Raw genomic sequence first — 20,186 nt, 5'->3', positions numbered from 1 at the left:
CCTACTTCCATGAACTTGCAACACAGTTGATTGTACAGCTCATTGAAATGCAGCTACAGAGCAACAGAATGTCTTGCTTCTATGACAAAACTATTTGAAAATAGTTATCAGCATTTTATCTATAATTTGTAGCAGAAGAAATGTTACAGGTTACAGCAGAATTTATTTTTTAAACCTGTTCATCACGAGGCAACATCTTTTGTGTGGCATGACACTATTCTAGCTCTGTACCAAAGTATCTCATTACTTTGTTGCAGTTCTATTCACTGCTAATTTTTCATTCTTATAGATGAGAAGATTGCAGGAAAGTGCTTGCAGATTGTCATTGGTGTCCAGCTCCAGACTACCTATGTGGCTAGCTAGAATTGATTGACCAGAAGGTATCTGAAAACATTACACTGGAAATGTGGATGCAATAACATTAATTTCTCCACGTTCTTTTTCTTTCTTCATAAGCAAAATTCTTTAATTTTTCTTTTCGTTTTATCCTCCCACCGAGCATATATCCTTTTCTCTGTACTTGCTGATGCTGTTTCCCATTAAATCCATAGTTTCCTTTGCACGTATGCATATTTTCTCTTGGCTTCTCTTCTATATCCTCCAACTGTACACTATTTAATAAATGCTCTATACAGTTTATCTTAAGAAATGAAGTTTTATATTTCTACTTCTATTTTCTCCTACTGTGAATATGTTTTGCACCCTTATCTTCTACGCAGAACAGTCTCGTTTCTGTCCACCATCGTAGGGCGTAGGATTGCTGAACTGCTCATCAGTCAAATTTGCTCTCTGGCAGAACTTATGTGTTGACTGCCCAGTGTCAACAGCATGTAAACAACATTATATTATCTTTTACTAGGAGTTTGTATAATGCTTCTTCGCTCTTTAGCTAGTTTTGTGTTCTATAAATATCATAATAAATGTGCTAAACCAGGTGACGGTTGACTGGAATTGTCCTACAGCTGTTTTTAGGTTGCAGACTACCAGACAGCACAGCCTCGTTTGTTAAAGATATCTTGGGGATTTTCAGAAAGTTGTCCTAAGAATGCATACTGCCCATTGATTACCATTGGCTTTGTGGTTTGGAACTCACATTTCCTGGCTTTCTATTTGCTACCTTTATTTGCTTTAGGCTCTCTAGGTTCAGTTTCTCCCTCCTGTAGCCTAAACCATGTTTACTGTATTCTTCCACGAACTCCCTTTCTGTAACCAGGGCTTTAAATCTTCTTCTTATCTTGTCACATGTGCTGAGCATTCAAAGACTGAGGTAAAATGTCAGTTGCTGTCTTTCGAGGGTGCTTGTTTACTTTTCGTTCTCCGACTTCAAAGTGAGAGGATTTATGTGACAATCTTGCTAAATACTAGGGGTAGGAAAGAGTGTTTTTCTAGCACACAACAACATTTAAATTAATTGGTTAAGTATTTCACAATATATTAGAATTGGGAGCAGAGCTAAAGCACATTTTTTATTATTTCTGTAGTGTGTTGAAAACAAAAACCTTGAAATGATCAAAAAAATAATTACGCTAAGTGATGCAATTAACACACATTTTCGTTTGTGCACTCTATAGTTTTATTGGTAAAACTTTAGGTTTCTGCAAATGTAATGGTCATTTCAATTGAAAATGTGTTGTTCGTATTTGCAGTGCACTACCACACTATGAATACTCCTCTCTACACCACTCTACTCTACTCAGCACCACTCCACACCACTGTAGTTTACTCTGCACCACACCACTTTACACCACTCCACGTCACTGACTCTGCTCCACTTCACTCTACGCCACATCACACTACGCCTCTCTACTCTACCCTGTACCACTCTACTCTATGCCAATGCACTCTTCGCCACTCTACACCACTGCACTCTTCTCCACTGCAGTCTAGGCCACACCAACCTACTCTGCGTAACTCCACTCTATGTCACTGTATTCTACGCCACTCTTCAACACTGCACTCTACGCCACTGTACTGTATGCCACTGCACTCAATACACTTTACTCTGTAACACTCAACTCTATGCCCCTGTACTCTATGCCAATCCACTATATGCCACTCTAATCTACTCTGCACCACTGCACTCTATGCCAATCCACTGTATGCCACTCTAATCTACTCTGCACCACTGCACTCTATGCCACTGAACTCTGCACCACTTTATGCCATCACACTCTTTGCCACTCTATGCAACTGCACTGTACCCTGCACCACTCCAAACTATACCACTTCACTTCACTAAACAATCTAGTCCACACCACTGCACCCTATGTTACTCTTCTCCGCTACCAACACTCCACTGTATGTCACTGCACTCGAAACCACTCTACTCTCAACCACTGCACTCTACACCAATGCACTGTACCCAACCTCACTTCATGTCACTGCACTCTACTCTGCATCACCGCACCCTACGCCACTGCTCTCTACACCACTCTACTCCACTGCACTTTGACACTTTACTCTGCAACACTCTCTGCCACTGAATTCTATGCCACTCTAATCAACACTAATCTATTCTACACTATTTTAATCTACCCACTGCACTGTAAGCCACTACACTCTACAACACTATACTCTGTTCTGCACCCCCGTTTGCTACTCTACTCTGCAAACTAAATGCCACTGCACTCTACACCATTGAACTCTGCAACACTCTACACAAATGCACTCATCCAGTGTATGTCACTCTACATGACTCCACACTGTGCCACTCCACTCTAGAACCCTCTACTCCACTCTTTGCCATTACACTCTAGAACACTCCACGCAACTCTCCTCTCCTCTATTCCACTAACTTTTAGCCAGGGTGGACAGTAGCCACACTGGTGTACAACATGACTAAACACATTGGCAAAGCCAAAAGCTCTTGCATAAGCGAGACCTATTGGCTTTGACAATGCTTGTTTACATAGTAATAAATTGAACTAATACAGCTTCAAAATCTGTTATTTTTAATTTATGTTTTAAGTTTGCAAATAGAGTATGAGACCCAGGAAGCCAGAGTGCATTACAACACAATATTGTGTTCCAAGCATAATGGGCAATCCCAGACTAATAACCACCGGGAGGTAGTATAAGAAAGAGGTTACTCTTGGAGAAACAACACAAAGAGCTTAAAAGGCGGAATTAATGCACAAATAAACAGAGGCTGCAAAGCTAAAAAATAGCCATGTACATCTACATGGGTGTGAGGATGAGTAGAACGAAGGGCACAGGCTGTGGTAAAAAGACAAAGTAAGAGGTAGGGTGTGGGGAATTGAAGAAATCTGCTGAATAGAAGGTCAGATTTGCAAACAGTAAGAAAGGATTAGAGAGAGTAGTAAAACAGCTAGAATTCCAGATTATCGTAGCCAAAGAAAGACTGGGGTATTGGTATTGCTGTGTTTTTAAAGGAGGTGTTTCCAAAAGGAGTGTTTTGCGATTTAAAGACAGGAGAGGCATCCAAAAATGTTAAAGCTGCAGAAAAGATAGTGCGGAGAGCACACCTGAAGTATTATGTGCACCAGGCAAGGCATTTTGAATATACAGTTAATTTCGATGGGAGCTGTTGATGTGAGATGAGCACAGGAAGTGCTTGATACTCGATAGGCTGAAGCATGGAGCGCAGCTTTTCAAAGGAGGAAGATGCACTTTAAGAATGCTAGTGAGAATGGAGATCTCATAAATCCAGGATTGAACTTCGGTCTTGAAATCATGAAGGGCTTTAGTCGTCGGGCCAACCTTAGCTTCTATTGTGCAATTTTGCCTTTTAAGTGTGGATGTTGGGCTTAAGTAAGAAGTGAATAATGTCAAGACTGGAGTGGGATAGGGACATCAAAGAGAGAGATGAGGAGAGATTCGGTTTTGAGAGAGTTGAGGGTAAAGTGATGAAGATAATCACAGACCTGGATTTTTTCATCCAAAATGTAATGTCTAGGAGATACATGTACAGAAAGTAAAGGTGTGAGCCATCAGCAAAAAGCCGTGGGTATGCCAGCTCACTGGTGAGCCCAAAGATATTCACAATAAAGAGTAAAGGGAGATGTAACTGACAGACCTAGTGGCAGAAGAGTGTGGGACGGCTCCATTCACGTGCTGGACATACTAAATACATCTCAGAAATAGAACGCCAAAATGTTGCATCAAGAAAGTGTTTCCTTGTTGCTAAGGCGCACATGCTTTAAATCATATGTGAAGCAATGAAGGGGATCTGACCCTGGAATTTGTTGGACTGTAGCATATAACGTCTATATTTTGCCTGTGTGGCACTGATGCAGGGAAATATACATTTACATATAAAAGAAGAATTGATATTTAAAGAATGTTCAGTGAGTGGCCGAGTTCCGTTTGATAAAAGTACTTGTAATTATCCTCTGATCTCAAATAAATGTAACAAGATAGCTGCAGACCATTTGAGATCCCTAATCTGTCCCATGTAACAGCCTGTTTGTATTCCATTTTTATTTACGTGCCTCGTAGTTGATGGAAAATGGATTTGATTTTTCTGGCACTACAAAGCTTTATCAGATGTCGGCAAAACTTGACAATGCAGTATAAATGAATGTTTATTCTGAAGGTAGCTGTCTCAGTTTTACTGGCCAATAGAGATAGAAAAATCTGAAATTGAGCTGCAAACACGAGGACCTTCATCGGTAAAGGGGTATTTGGCAGAAACCAGGGAGAGATAGTGTGGAACTTTTACCATTATCTTATACATGGAATTTCTTTAGTCAGCTAGGAATGAGTATTGAAACATTACCTAGATGCAATAAGGCACACATTTACCCATTCAATGACTGTATATGACTGTTAGCTCAAACGTAGTTGATGAATGAAAAGCTTATTAATTTATATAAGTATATTAAAAATGCAACTGCTGGGTCATGTTTTAATCACATTCTCTATCAATAAATGCAGTGCTTAATTTAAGCCGGTGGTTGCACATTTTAAAATAGTGTCAAGGTCAAAAACTAGTATTTTCTGTATTTGATTGCAAGAATCACTGTAATCCTTTCTTTTTATTTCTGTGTATATATGCCTCCTGTTTTGATTGAAAAGCGCACCTGCTTCCCGCAGTGCAGGTGAGGAGGAGGTTTGCTGCACTGTATCAACATGGCTGGGATGGGACTTCATCCCCCACCACCATCGCTTTGTTGTGGTGAAGCAACGCGCTATTAAAGTGCACCCGCTTCCCGCAGCACAGGTGAGGAGGAGATTTGCTGCACTGTATCAACGTGACTGGGGTGGGACCTCATCCCCCAGCACCCATCGCTTTGTTGTGGTGACGTGACGCGAAGGCCCTGACACGGTTATAAAGAGCACCCGCAGCGAAGACAGGGCCAAGAGCAGGCCCGTCTTCACCCTTCATCATTTGTAGGAGACTGGGCCCGTCTCTTTAATTTTGTGTCCACAACCCTGGCAATCTCTTCCCTGCTTGATTGGATGCCATTTGGCCTAGGGCGGGTCAGTTGACCTCTGCTCCTTGTAATTTATGACAGTTGTATATTTTACCATAACTTATCATTCAGCCTGTGTATAAGAAGGGCCATCCGAGAGTCAGTAGGGGCAAGCATTAATTACTATGCGATAAGGACACTGTGAACAAGCCTTCTCAGGGTACCAGTTTAGATTCTTTTCTAGCCCGTGCTGTGGGTGTCATTGCGACTGAAATTGACTTGGCAGAGCAGTGCTTGTCCGTGGACACCGGTGCCATAGGACCATTCCATTCTCCCCCTGCTTTCCATACTGCTGCTTCATCTTCTGTTTAGGAGCCTGACATTTTACCTTCGGTGCATGATCTGGGTTACCAGGAGCCTGTTGGGGCGCATGAGGACACAGTGCAGGAAGTATCATTTGCGTCTGCAGTCAAAAACGAAGTGTCAGACCAAAGGTGTCACTACCGCGAGGCCCAGAGCCAAACCTTCTACTCGTACTTGTTCATGCCCGTTTCATCCTCTCCCAGTAATTAGTCCTGACCCTGTTATAATATGGGATGTGACATTGTTTGACTTGGACTAGATCATGGACAGATTTAGAGTTGTTCTTGTTTTTAGAGCCTTTGGAGGAGAGGTTGTGCAAACAACAATGTTGTTTCGTCTTTGGTCAAGTTCTTTCCCAGCGTATCAGTCATTTCTGCAACTTCAACTTAGCCTCAAAATCTAAATGTACACCAACAAAAACAACACTGGTTGACCAAACCTTCTAAAGAATCTCAATTTAACTAATGCATAGATTACTACGCACTCAAAAGTTACAGTACAGATCAATAGTAAGAACAACTGCGTAATAGAAATAGCATACATCTAGATTCAGCAACTGAGTAACATCAATTATTTATTAGTAGCAACCTATTAACATTTCAGGATTTCCTTTCCTAACCTGATTAGAATAGCATGTTTGGGCTTCATGCAAAACAATTTTAGTCACCATAAATTTGGAAAAACATCTAGCTGTGGCTCTATCAAAATAGCAGTTGTTCCCTAGAAACAAAGACAAATTTCAACAAGAACATTAGCATTTTGTTATACCTCTCCTCGGTACGGTTCAGCAAGCTCCGATCATCTTCGTCAGTTGGACATCTGTTTGGTCAGCGTCAGCAATGGACCATTAAAGGGAATGGTTCAGAACCAGGAGCACTAAGCTATCTGAACCATTTGGAAAGCAATGTCTAAAAGATCAGCACTCAGCATCAAAAGTTTAAGCAGTAAAGTTAAAGATAGAAATAAAGTCATCAGGAACTGTTCAGCTCCTCAGGGAAAAAATAACAAGTTCCTCTCAGGAGGGACTCAAGGTGGAAAGAGCCTCACTCCTCTCAGTACAGTCGGGCTAAGTTAAAATCATCTAAAACACTTCCCACTTTGCCATTGCCCAAAGAATCGTAGGTTTACATTCAGTCCAATGAAGTTAGAATTTCAAACTAAGATATAACTAACTGTCTTTCACATGTCAATGATTGGCTCCTCTTCTCCTGTTCCCATCGTCAGGCTCGTCAGGTAACAATTTGGTATCCCTCTGTCCTCGTGTCAGTGCATCCATTGTTAGATCCTGGGAACATCGCTTTCTCACACACTGAACTATACAATGTATATCAATAACTAATACAAGACATTCTAGCAAGCAGTTCTGATGAGAAAAGAAAGACATCTGCTATGGTTTAGTCAACTCTGTAAAAACAATTCACATATTAATTTCTTCAAGCGTACATTTCTCACAGCGATATCTTAATAGTACATCTTAACATGAGGCTGGGCAAACTAGGCCTAAAACCTCACTAACTTAAGGCCTACAATTTATAAAGCAAATACACATTTATAAAGCAAAAATACTCAGGGGGTCATTCTGACCCTGGCGGTAAAATCCGCCAGGGCCAACGACCATGGGAGCACCGCCAACAGGCTGGCAGTGCTCCCTTGGGCATTCTGACCGCGGCGGTACAGCCGCGGTCAGAAACGGAAAACCGGCGGAGTACTGCCGGTTTTCCGCTGCCCTGGGGAATCCTCCATGGCGGCGCAGCTAGCTGCGCCACCATGGGGATTCCGACCGCCATCCTGTTCCTGGCGGTTTTGGCCGCCAAGCACAGGATGGCGGTATGGGGTGTCGTGGGGCCCCTGGGGGCCCCTGCAGTGCCCATGCCAGTGGCATGGGCACTGCAGGGGCCCCCGTAACAGGGCCCCACCAAGATTTTCAGTGTCTGCCATGCAGACACTGAAAATCGCGACGGGTGCAACTGCACCCGTCGCACCCCTTCCACTCCGCCGGCTCCATTCGGAGCCGGCATCCTCATGGAAGGGTGTTTCCCGCTGGGCTGGCGGGCGGCCTTCTGGCGGTCGCCCACCAGCCCAGCGGGAAACCCAGAATACCCGCGGCGGTCTTTTGACCGCGCAGCGGTATTCTGGCAGTTCCAGCCAGGCCGGCGGCTCCCGCCGCCGGCCGGGGTCAGAATGACCCCCTCAGTCTTTTCCTCGATTTCTGTGGGTCCTCGTTACGGTGTTCTCTAGTGGCAGCAGTGGTTCCCGTAATTTTGTATGAGTCGAGCCAATCCCACGCCGCCGCTGGGCCTTCATAGAACTTCAGTATGATCTTCAATTTTGCAGGGAACATCAGTGAGTATTTAATTCCTTCCTCCCCTAGTGCTTTCTTAATTGACATGAAGGAGGCCTGTTTAGATTGGACTGCCAACTTGTAGTCTGGAAATAGTGTTACTCTCCCAATGTCAATCGTGAAGGGGACGTTGTCTCTTGCACTCTGCAAAAGAGTGTCCCGGTCTATAAAATGGATAAGTCTTGCCCCTATTGGGTGTGGGGGTCTGCCTGGCTGTGGGTGCCTTCCCGGCACCCTATGTGCTCGCTCAATAGCGAAAAAGGATGTCAGGCGGCCCGGTGCTACTTCAGAAGTTAACCAGTTCTCCAGATATGTCACAATGTCATTTTGTTCCATACCCTCTGGCAGGCCCACTATTCTTACATTGTTTCTCCAGTTACACCCTTCCCTCCGTTCCAGTCTCGGCACTCTTTTGTCTAATTCTCCCATTCTTTTCTTGAGGTCTTGCTGGGTTGGTTGCATGTTCTCGACCTCTTTTTCCACTTTCGACATATTTTCCGACAGTTTCCTATGCTCAGCCCGCAGCAGCCCCAGGCCTGCAGACACCACTCCAATGCTTGCTGCAGTGCTGTTTTAGTGTCTGTTATTGCTGTCAGGATTCGGTCGATTTGTGCTTGTATCGTGGAGGCCATAGATTGCTTATCCTCCTCTGTGGCCCCTGTATGGTGGTCGTGCCCGTGCTATGGGCTTTCCCATGACTAGTCCTGTAGGCTCTAGGCCTGCTTGTGTCTTCGGAGCTCAGAATGCCCTGTTAAGTGGGCTTAGCTATTGTCGGGCCTTTATTGCTGTAAGCAGGACCACACGTTTCTCAGGTGGGCCTCTGTTCTTATGATTCCATCTGCGCTTTCTGATGTACTGGCCCTGGTCACTCAAGGGCCTCTATTCCTGCTGGCTATGGCCCACTGGCATGCAGGCCCACAACGACTGCACTGGTGCCTAGGGTCTCCACCTACTTAATCTCCTTCCCTGTTCTTGGCGACGTGCTTTTTCACTACGACCTCTTGCCTTGTGGGTCCACTTGCGTACCGGCCACCCACCGTGCAGGCTGTCACTCCGGGCTCCTGCGTGGCTTGCGTTTGCAGCGGTTCTGCTGCGCTGTTCCTCCTCGCAGGCCTCCCCAACCCGCTGCGCCTCTCTCTGGGGCACTGCTCTGGCCCGGACCTGATACACCTTGATGCTGCTCTCCTGGGTTGTGCCACAGTCGTCCTTTCGTTTTCTCTGGTGTCTTCACTTGGGGCACCACCGTCCAGGCCACACCCGGACCTCGCTCCTGCGCGGCCCTCATCCATGCCGGTGCTGCCGCTCCACCTTACTGTCCTTCCTTCTGTCCTCTCAGTGGGGACCCATGTGCCGCCCGCATCTCTGATGTTTCTCGCGGACCCGCCTGGTTCACCTCACGTCTCTTCGGGGCAGTGCTGCAGTCCATCTCTGCATCTCCAGTGCTGTGTTGACCTGCGGCCTTCCTCCTTTTTTCTTTGACGTTGTCACTCGGGGCACCGCTGCTCGGGCCACTTCAGCCCCCTGGTCTTTCCTCCGCGATCGTTCTTTCAGGGTCCCCTCGAATCTCGGCCAGCCAACTGCTCCAGCACCGAGGTGTGTTATCTGCCCGGGAGGGATGCCATTCGGCCCCCGGGGAAAGTTTTTAACAGGATTATTACTAGGCCGGAGCAGAGTGCTGTGATTATGCATCCGCCATCTTCAACACTCAGGTCAGGCCCCCCCCATCCTGCAGTTTGATTTGAATCTGGATTGTAAATTGTGAAGGAACTGATTGCTGCTAATGAACTGTTTCCATTGCCTATCACTACAACTGTTTCCACAACTTTGTTGATGGGTTGGTGGTTGTTTAAGTCATTTGGATGTGAGGTCTGTTTCCTTAGTAAAGTGACTTCACCAGCTTTAACAAATTTGAGGAATTTACCATGTTTAAGAGAGATGTTGATGAGATTGATCAAGGAAGATGGGAATGGGATTTCAGAAGGAGATTGATGATTTCAATTTGGTGATTTTATTTTGAAAACAGGGTTGGTAATGTCTTGTTGAGTGATTTCCTTGAAAGTGGATCAGTTAGGAAATGTACTACAAAGAGAAGAATGGCAAATTAAACGTGAGTTAATTCAATAGTTTTGAATCTAGTGTTAAAGAAGAGGCTACATTTCTCACAGTTAGTGTCAGAGTCAGTGGCAATGTAGGTTGGTAAATAATTGGGTTGTCACATGACTGAGATTTTAGAAAATAGGAAGATGAAACTTATCTGGAGATGGTGTGACCAGTTCAGTGGGATAGGATTACCAGACAATAGGACATATTCTTTGGAAAGTATGAGAAAGTATGAGAATGGGTTCCATTTTCATTAATGGATTTCATGCAAAGTTGTGTAAGGCCTGAGCTACAGTGGAAGTCAGAGCATTGGGACCAGAAATTGAGATCACTAATGAAAATATTGTTGGAAGAAAGTAAATGTTGGGCAGGAATGTACGCCACCAGGTATTTAACAAAGGTGAGGTTGTTGCCAAGAGATTTAGAAGCCTGATCGTGGTGTAACAACTTTCAATTGTCTGGGAGTGCTGAAACCACGAATGTGGGGTGACCGTATGCCTTTGTCAAAACATTACTGTAAGAGCTTTCTGGGAGGTCCAATTTTACAGAGGTTTTCCTGTCGAATGGGTGCACAAATCCCTGGGTCCTTACCAGCTCACTGGGGCCCACCATGGCCCCTGACTGCCCACCTGCTAAACTTTCATGCTCCTCTAGTGCTCTACGTCTGGCTCGGTTACGTGGGCCAATCCAATACCAGGGATTACACTTTCCATCTTTCCAGGTTACACCCAAGCATCCAGGAGGCCCAGAAAAAAATTGCAGATGTCAAGAAGTTGCTCCATGAGAAGGGGATATGGTATTGTATGTTATATCCTGTGTGCCTGAAAATTGACATTGACGGCAACGTCATGTGTTCATTAATCCCATGGATGCATGATCGTTCAGTAAGAAGCATCTCAAATTGAGGACATCCCTGTGCTGGTCTGGTGGCTCATCACCTCAGCATGATGCAGAATGAACGGTTGACCTGACAGCACCTACTGGCCTGGGTTGTAGTCGACATTTGGATGGCTGCCTCATGCGAACACTGTTGACCCTTCCAGCTGGTCTTTCCTGTTGCTGTGCTGATTATTTCACTGACCCCTGCTGTTTTTTCACATGTATTTTGTCACTGCAATTGCTTATGTGCCAGGTGAAGGCTTGGGTAGAGTTGCCATCACCCACGGTGTGTATCACCATAGTTACCAGTTGAGGAATTTGGAGGTGGGACCACTGAATGTTGAGCTTTTCAGTGTGGTTGGTTGGGGGATAGGAATAAGCAGGGGAAATATATACTGGTTTGTTTGCGCCACGCATCATAGGTCTCCATTCACATAATCATCACTGTCTCATAAACAATTCTCAAGTATAAGGCCTCTACCTCTCTAAAATGCATATCACCTAAAGGTGTTAGAAGCTTGAACCTCCCAACATGGAGTATGCATGGCATTAACAACTGCCACATGGAAGATGTGGCCTCATTACATGAGCCTCACTTCCAACCTGTGCTGCAAAAAAGGGTAGTCACAGGTATTTCACATTCTATTGCTCATATGCCAAAAGTGTCTGCATATTAGTTCACAAGAGGGACCTTTAAACTACTATGACAACACACGGATAAACAGGGCAATACAAAGTAATAGACAGGTACATAGAGGACAGTAGTGTAGCCATCATCAACACTTATGCACTCAACACGGGTACACCTGCCTTCTTTCAAGGAAAGGATACACCTGCCTTCTTTCAAGAAACACTTGATTCTTGCCCAAATACCACCAAATGTCATCCTGTGAGATGGGGACTTGAATATAGATGCTTTACACAACTGTTCTACCATCAGACGTGGCACAATAACAACACTCCCTTTGAGTGTTGTTGGCACAAGGGACAGATACTGCCTCATAGATATCTGGTGCATACGTCACAAGGTTAGAAAGGAATCTGATTTCTACTAAGCTCCTCATGGGACACAATCTTGTATAGATTACCGGCTCATTTAGAAAATTGCTGTCCCCTGGGTCACTGAAATAGCTCACTTATTGCACACACTCTCTCACCACTCCTCAGTCATGCTCGTCCTCACCCTCCCGAGCTCTAGATTATTCCAGCCTCACTGGTGTTTTCCAAGTGATGCAATGCACAATGCAGTGTTCTGTTCTAAGGTACAAGAGGCGTTTCTGAAGTACTTGCAATTTAATGAGGGGTTAGTATCGTCCCAGACAACTCTTTGGGATGCCTTTAAGGCCTAAACAAGCTGGGGTACTGAAAACATACATACACAGCTGGCAAAGGTTGAATGGGACATCAAACGTCTTGAAGACACTGCTACACACTTGCAGCACAAATGTTACCTCCTTGACCGTCGCCACTTGCTACAATCCTATAGCGACCTAGCAAAAAGGGAAATAAAATATTTGGGCAAATACACCCAGGCCAGACAATGTGGGGAGGCAAAGAGACCAGAGAGAACCGTGGCACCATTGTGGAAGGGGGACAGGCACAGAAATTATGTACCTCAACTGTAGGCATCCAGTGGTGTGACATCACTCACTAACAAGGACATCACCCTAGAGTTTGTACATTACTATAGCCAACTATGCACCTCGAGCTTGATGGCGACTACAGATGCTATACGTACCTAGCTTGACAGCATAACAATGGTATGGCTAGATAATGCCCCTTGTCAGCTCCTAGCCTGCCCTACCAGCAAAGTAGCAATCTTGACTGCTATTGAGACACTACCGGGCCTTAAGGCTGTAGGCAGCAATGGCCTAACAACAGATCTCTACAAAGCCTACAGACATATATTGGCTCCATGCCTCCTCGAGGTGCACATGGAAGCCCTCAAGAAAGGGATTCTGCTGCAGTCCCTTAGGGAAGTTGTGATCATGCTACTGCCCAAATCTGACAAGGACCACATGGCATGTTCTTTATACAGGCCCTTATCACTGATTAACGTGGACAATAAAATACTTGCCAAGGTGATAGCTTCTAAGTTGCCAGTATTAATGGAACAGTTGATGTCTCTAGTACAATCTGGCTTTGTGCCCCACAGATTGATGGCTTTTAACCTCTATGCGGTCTTAGGGCCTCATTATAACCTTAGCGGTAAGTCCCGCTTACCACCATGCCAACTGCCGCCAACATACCAAGACTGCGGCGGTATACCGCTACCCATATTATGACCCACACATAGCAATCCGTCACTATACGGACACAAACACAAGTCCGCCAGCCCAAAGGTCAGTGATAAACTGGTGGTAGCAAAACCCACACCGTTACGCTAACAGAACTAAGCCCACAGCATTATGACCCACGAATCACTGCGGCTGACATTCAACTGTGGTAAACCATTGGCGGTACATACCGCCACGCTCAAAATACACATACACACACAAGACAACACCACATTGGACAACAATTCAAACTACACACACCTGACACTCATACACACACCACACCCACACACCCACAACATTATAAAACACACACACCACCCACATCCCTTTACGACTCCAAGAAATTGACAACTGAGAGAGAGAGACACACCTAGAGCACCCACAGAACCAGAGCCACAGAACACCATCACACATACACCATACACGCACCTCACAGCACACACCCTAACGCATCACCTCAAACACCCTCACACACACCACACACACTACACCCATGGCACCACAAAGACACCCCAGGTTCTCAGAGGAGGAGCTAAGGGTCATGGTGGAGGAAATCATCCGGGTAGAGCCACAGCTATTCGGATCACAGGTGCAGCAGACATCCATTGCAAGAAAGATGGAGCTATGGCGGAGGATCATGGACAGGGTCAACGCTTTGGGACAGCACCCCAGAAGAAGGGATGACATCAGGAAGAAGTGGACGACCTACGGGGGAAGGTGCGTTCCGTGGTTGCAAGACACCAAATAGCTGTACAGAGGACTGCCGGTAGATCCCCACCTCCTCCCCCACAACTAACATACTGCATCCTGAGGGCCTGGCAGGAGTAGCAGGAGGACTGGACTCTGGTAAGTCAAATCTTTACTACTTTTACCCCCCTACCTGCATGCCATCACATCCCCTCACCCTCACTCCCATCACTCCATCACCTCCCACACACCCCACCATCACAACCCACCCATCCCAGTACCCAGCAATGCATGCAGTACCAATGCATGGACACCACTCACAGCCCTGCATGGACACCCATCACCACAGCATGCGCATTAGAGAGAGTCCCCTAGCCCAAAAAATAACTACTCACACAAGGAAAAGCTCACAGGCCACTCACAACCATAAAGGCCAACACACCCACGCACAAGCTGTCACGCGCAGAAACAATAACACCGCATTTACATCCTCACAGGTCCCACACCCAACATCACCAGAGAGGAGGTGCCAGCAACATCCAGTCCCTCCCCAGAAGAGGCCCACAGTGATAACAGCAGCTATGATCACCTGGATCTGGATGACCAACCTGGCCCATCAGGGACTTCCGGACAGTCGTTTACCCAGCCACAGTCCTATACCACCACAGAGCCTCCCCCATCAGGAAACACCAGCACAGCACCCACCCAGCAGGCCCATCCCTCTGTCCCCAGGACACGTCAATCAGCAGTGTGTCCACCACTACAGGGACCCAGGCAACCCCACAAACACAGGACGATCAGGGACCTGGGGTCAGTGGCAGTGGGCACACGGTTCAGGGGACAGAGGCATAGGACAACAGGTAAGCTAGGAGGACTGCTGTGCGACAGGGGGAGGACAGGCCAGGGAACCGACCCTCCACAAGGCACTCACCAACATCCTGGGAGCATACCACCATTCAAAACATGATGGGCCAGACGATGGGCCAGATACTGGCCAAGTTGCGGGAGACTCAGCGGCTGCAGGAGGGACAGAGGAGGACCTGAGGGACATCCACACCACCCTGGTCACCATTGCAGGGGTGCTGGCAGACATGGCCAACACCATGAGGGAGGCAGTGGCACACCAACGGGCCCCCAACACTAGCCACACTGATGAACAGCCCTCCACCTCCACTGACGCTAGTGGGCAGGAGGCCCCGCCACAGGAACAACAGCCACCAGCACCCCTCCCCCCGCAGAAGGAGAACCACCACACAAATGGTTCCTGTGATCCAGGCAGAAGCCAGAGAACATTGCCAAGACCCCCACCAGAAAATAAGACTCTCCTGAATGTCACCCTTGTGTCCCACTCTGTCACCCTGTCCACCTTGAACTCCCATTGCTCCACTTCCTATGCCCCCTTGGGCAATGCACCTGTGATCCACATAGAATGGACTCTATCCTGGACATTCCTCCACCATCACCCCAGTCCATTGCACATCCCCATTATATTTTCAGCAAGTAAATAAACACCACTTAAAAAAAATACGTATGTAGTATGTCAAATGATTTAAGTATGTATTCCTTTCACAATCTGTAGACATTGCAAGTAGACTGTACAGTAATGCATACATAGGTTTGACCTGTATTGTGCTGCAGTCAATACACCAGGAGCCAGAGTAGGGCACATATATCTGTGAATAGACATGTCAAGGGGTACAGTAAGTGGCCATAGTAGTGGGAACAGCAGCCTGCCAGTGAAAATTTACAACACAAAACTGCAATGGAAGATGAAGTAACAGTGTCTTACCTGTGTGTCACTGGAAGTACTGTCGAATGATTGATGTTCTGTTGTCCACATCCTCATCCTCTGCCTCCTCCTCGTCACTGTCCACAGGCTCCACCACTGCCACACGCCCATCTCCAGCCTCATTCTCCTGCAGAAAAGGCACCTGGCGATGTAAGGCAAGGTTGTGCAACATGCCACGATGATCTGGCACACTTTCTTGGGTGAGTAGCACAGGGATCCACCTGTTAGATGGAGGCAACGAAACCTGGCCTTCAGGAGGCCAAAGGTTCGCTGTATAATTTGTCTTGTTCGCCCATGTGCCTCATTGTAACATTCCTCTGCCCTTGTCCTGGTATCCCTCACTGGGGTCAGTAGCCATGAGAGATTGGGGTAACCGGAGTCACCTGTAAATATCGAGGGAATACCTGTTAGCCAGACACTCACCCTTAGGGCCAACCCCACATCCATATACCAACATACATTGGGTGGGGACCATGGGCTCACCTATTAGCCACACCCTGTGCCTCTGGAGTTGAGACATCACATATGGGATGCTGCTATTCCTCAAGATAAAGGCATCATGCACAGAGCCAGGATACTTTGCATTGACATGGGAGATGTACTGGTCCGCCAAACACACCATTTGCAAATTCAGAGAGTGAGAGTTATTTCGATTTCTGAACACCAGTTCATTTCTTCGGGGTAGGACAAAGGCAATATGTGTACCATCAATGGCACCAATGATGTTGGGGATATGTCCTATTGCATAGAAGTCAGCCTTCACTCTGGCCAAATCATCCACCTGGGGGAATATGATGTAGCTGCGCACATGTTTCATCAGGGCAGGCAAAACTCTGGTCAGCACGTTTGAGAACATTGGCTGGGACATTCCTGCTGCCATGGCCACTGTCACATGGAAGGAGCCACTGGCCAAGAAATGGAGCACAGATAGGACTTGCACAAGAGGGGGGATCCCAGTGGGTTGACAGATGGGTGAGATCGGGTCTGGCTCCAATTCGGCACACAGCTCTTGGATTGTGGCCCTATCAAGTCTGTAGGTAAGGATAATGTGCCTGTCTTCCATTGTTGCCAAGTCCACTAGGGGCCTGTACATGGGGGGATGTCTCCGTCCCCTATTCATCCTCAGCGGTTGTACTCTAGGGGGAAAACGATGAGCATCTGGTCAGTTCTTAACATTTCCTCAATGTACAATGCATTGCATTTTGTGACAGAAACAGTATCTTTATGTTTATTCCCAAAATGTGCTTATGTCGGCTGTGACGCAGTTAGGTGCCATGGCCTGCCCCCCTGAAATGGTGGACGCCTGTCCTGTGTGAAGGGACAGGTGAAAATGAGGTAATGCTGCTGACGTTGCGCGTCGTTGCGGGAGGCGGTTGAGTACCGCCATGCAACTCCTCATTGGTTATCATTGGGCCCTATGGGTTACAGTGGCCAATGGTGATGTATGCTGGCGGGGACGGTACGCACCGCCGCCGACGTGACTGCCATTTTCTCTGTTCACTCACTTGCTACCTGACCTTCAACAGGAGAGGACCTACACTGCAAGTGCTGCTGTGACCTGTGTCCTGAAGTGACCATGGCTCGAGTCACTGGGGAAAGGGCCTTCACCTCTGCGGAGTTGGAGAAACTGGTGGATGGGGTCCTACCCCAGTACCGATTGCTTTATGGGCCTCCAGACCAACAGGTGAGTACACTGTAGGCACGATGCATGGGGCATGAATGCATGGTGTGATGTGTGTGAAGGCTTCGTGTAAGGGGGGTGGTGGAGGGGTCCTGGGCAGCATGCAGCATGTATGGTCGGCAATGTATGTGCGTAAGGGGATGGGAGGGATATGGTGGGCCATGGGTGTAACAGGCCATACGGTATGACTGATCCCTTTTTCCACTTCCATTTTTCTGCAGGTCAGCGCCCATAAGGGCATGTGGACACTGGGGGGTCTAGGGCAGGCGGAGCACCCACTGTAGGAAACGGTGGGAGGACCTGAGATGCTGGGCAAGGAAGATGGTGGGGGCCCAGCTGGTGATGGCCTCCCAACGATGAAAGGGTGCCCGTCTAACCCTGACCCCCCTGATGTTCCTCATACTGGCGGTGACCTATCCGGAACTGGATGGGCGCTTGAGGGCATCACAGCAGCCACAATGGGGTGAGTACAGTTCCCAATATACTACTTGCACGTGGAGGGGTGGTCTCTGGGTCAGGGATGTGGGCCTGTGGGTGCCCCTAGGCCAGGCCGGACATTGCAGGGTAGGTTCCATGTTGGGCAGGGGCTGATGCACTCCACCCCTAAGAATGCTAGTGGGCATTTACTACTGGGCAGGGATCTGTGGGTCTCAGGTATGATGCTATTGGCATTAGGTATTACTGTCCATGGCCTGGTGACTAGCAGTGTGAGTGGTAGTGCATCGCATAGTGCGTAGGGCTGTCCCCTGAGTGTTGTGTATGCCAACGGTGGTGTTGTTCCTGGCACTGACCAAGTGTATCATCTGTCTCTTTCCCTCCTTTTTGTTTTGTCACTCTGTCCTTCTGTGCATAAGCATCATCCGGATGAGCAGAGGTACCGGCGATGGCAGGAGCTGCATCCCACATGGCCCTGGAGGCTGAATCCACTGACTGTGAGGGGACCAGTGGGATGTAGGGTGAGTGGAGCACCACAGTGGAGACAGGAGGGGACAGTTCTGATGGAATCTCCCTGCAGATGGCGGACAGCTCTGTGGCCACCCCAAGTACAGGTACAGCCGCCAGTAGGGTAGTCAACCATAGTGAATGCCATCCAGGGGCAGGCAGGGCATCGGCAACATACAAACGGATTCCTGGAGGGCATTCACTATCGCGTGGCGGCCCAACATAGATCATTCCAGGCTATGGCCTCCTACCTGATGGCAGCCATTGTCCCTGTCTCTAGCCTCCCCCCTCCAACTTCCTCTACCCAGTACCATTCCCCTGAACCCCAACCTATACTAAGCACACAATCAGACCAGCATGCATCCAAGACAACACACAGGAGTGGCTCAGGCAAACACAAGCACCGCACATCATCCCACAGGCACTCACACAAACACCATCCAGAAGCAGACACACCAACATCCACTGCCTCCACTGTGTCCCCTCCTCCTCCTCGTCCACCTCCCTCCCAGTAGCGTCTCCACTCACACCTGCATGCACTACATCTTCATCCACTACCTCAATCACCAGCACGCCTATCACTACACACCCCTCACTGGCAGTCACCACCCCCACATCCATGCACACGTCCTCTGTGTCCTCTCCCACTGTGTCTGTGCCCCCTCCTCCCAAAGTACACAAACACAAGCATTCAGACACCCAACAGCAATCCACCTCACAACAACATCCAGCCCATGCACCTGCACCCAAACACAGCAGACAGATACCTCATACAACCACTCCCTCTTCCTCCACTCCCAAACCTTCACCCTCTTCCCTCACCAGTGTCGTTAAGAAGCTTTTCCTCTCCACCCTTGACCTCTTCCCTACCCCCAGTCCTTTACATCGGGCCAGGGTGGGCAGAACCCAGGCCAGCACCTCAGCCACCCAGTCCACGGCCACTGTAGTTTCGGCAGCTACTGCAGGTGTGAGCGGCTCCAAGGAGATACCTATCAGCACTGGCAGTGTGCCTGCACCAGCTGCCAAGGAAACAACACCAGTTGCCAAGGGCAAGAAGGGACCACCAGCTGCCAAGGAACAACCACCAGCTGCCAAGGGCAAGAAGGGACCACCAGCTGCCAAGGCCAAGGATGCACCACCAGCTGCAAGGAGTCACCACCAGCTGCCAAGGGCACGGGCAAAGGGCCTGCCCCTGCAGGCAGGTGGGACAGGAGGCCTGGTGCCGTCCAAGGCTGCAGGGGAAGGGCTGGAGCCTCCCCCCAACACTGGCAGTACCGCCAGTAGCACCGCCACCAGCACCACTGGCAGCAGCAGCAGCCCCAGTGGGCAGCCGTCCGAGGCTGCAGGGGAAGGTCTGGATCCTCCCCCCACCACTGGCAGCACCGCCAGCATCACCGCCACCAGCACCACTGGCAGCAGCAGTCCTCCTTGCCAGGATGAAGCACACTGGACACAAAGCCCCCTCCAGAACCAATGGAGAAGCCATCCACTAGAGAGACTGTGGCCTTGCACTCCCCAGGACCAAGCAGTGGGCAAACCACCTACTAGAGAGACTGTGGCCTTGCACTCCCTAGGACCAAACAGTGAAGAAGCTATCCACTAGAGAGACTGTGACCTTGCACTTCCCAGGACCAAGCAGTGGGCAAACCACCCACTAGAGAGACTGTGGCCTTGCACTCCCCAGGACCAAGCAGTGGGCAAACCACCCACTTGAGAGACTATGGCCATGCACTCCCCTATACCAAGCAGT

Source organism: Pleurodeles waltl, chromosome 6, assembly GCF_031143425.1.
Source record: "Pleurodeles waltl isolate 20211129_DDA chromosome 6, aPleWal1.hap1.20221129, whole genome shotgun sequence".
In the NCBI taxonomy this organism is placed as follows: Eukaryota; Metazoa; Chordata; class Amphibia; order Caudata; family Salamandridae; genus Pleurodeles; species Pleurodeles waltl.
Note: the sequence above shows the minus strand (reverse complement) of the source record.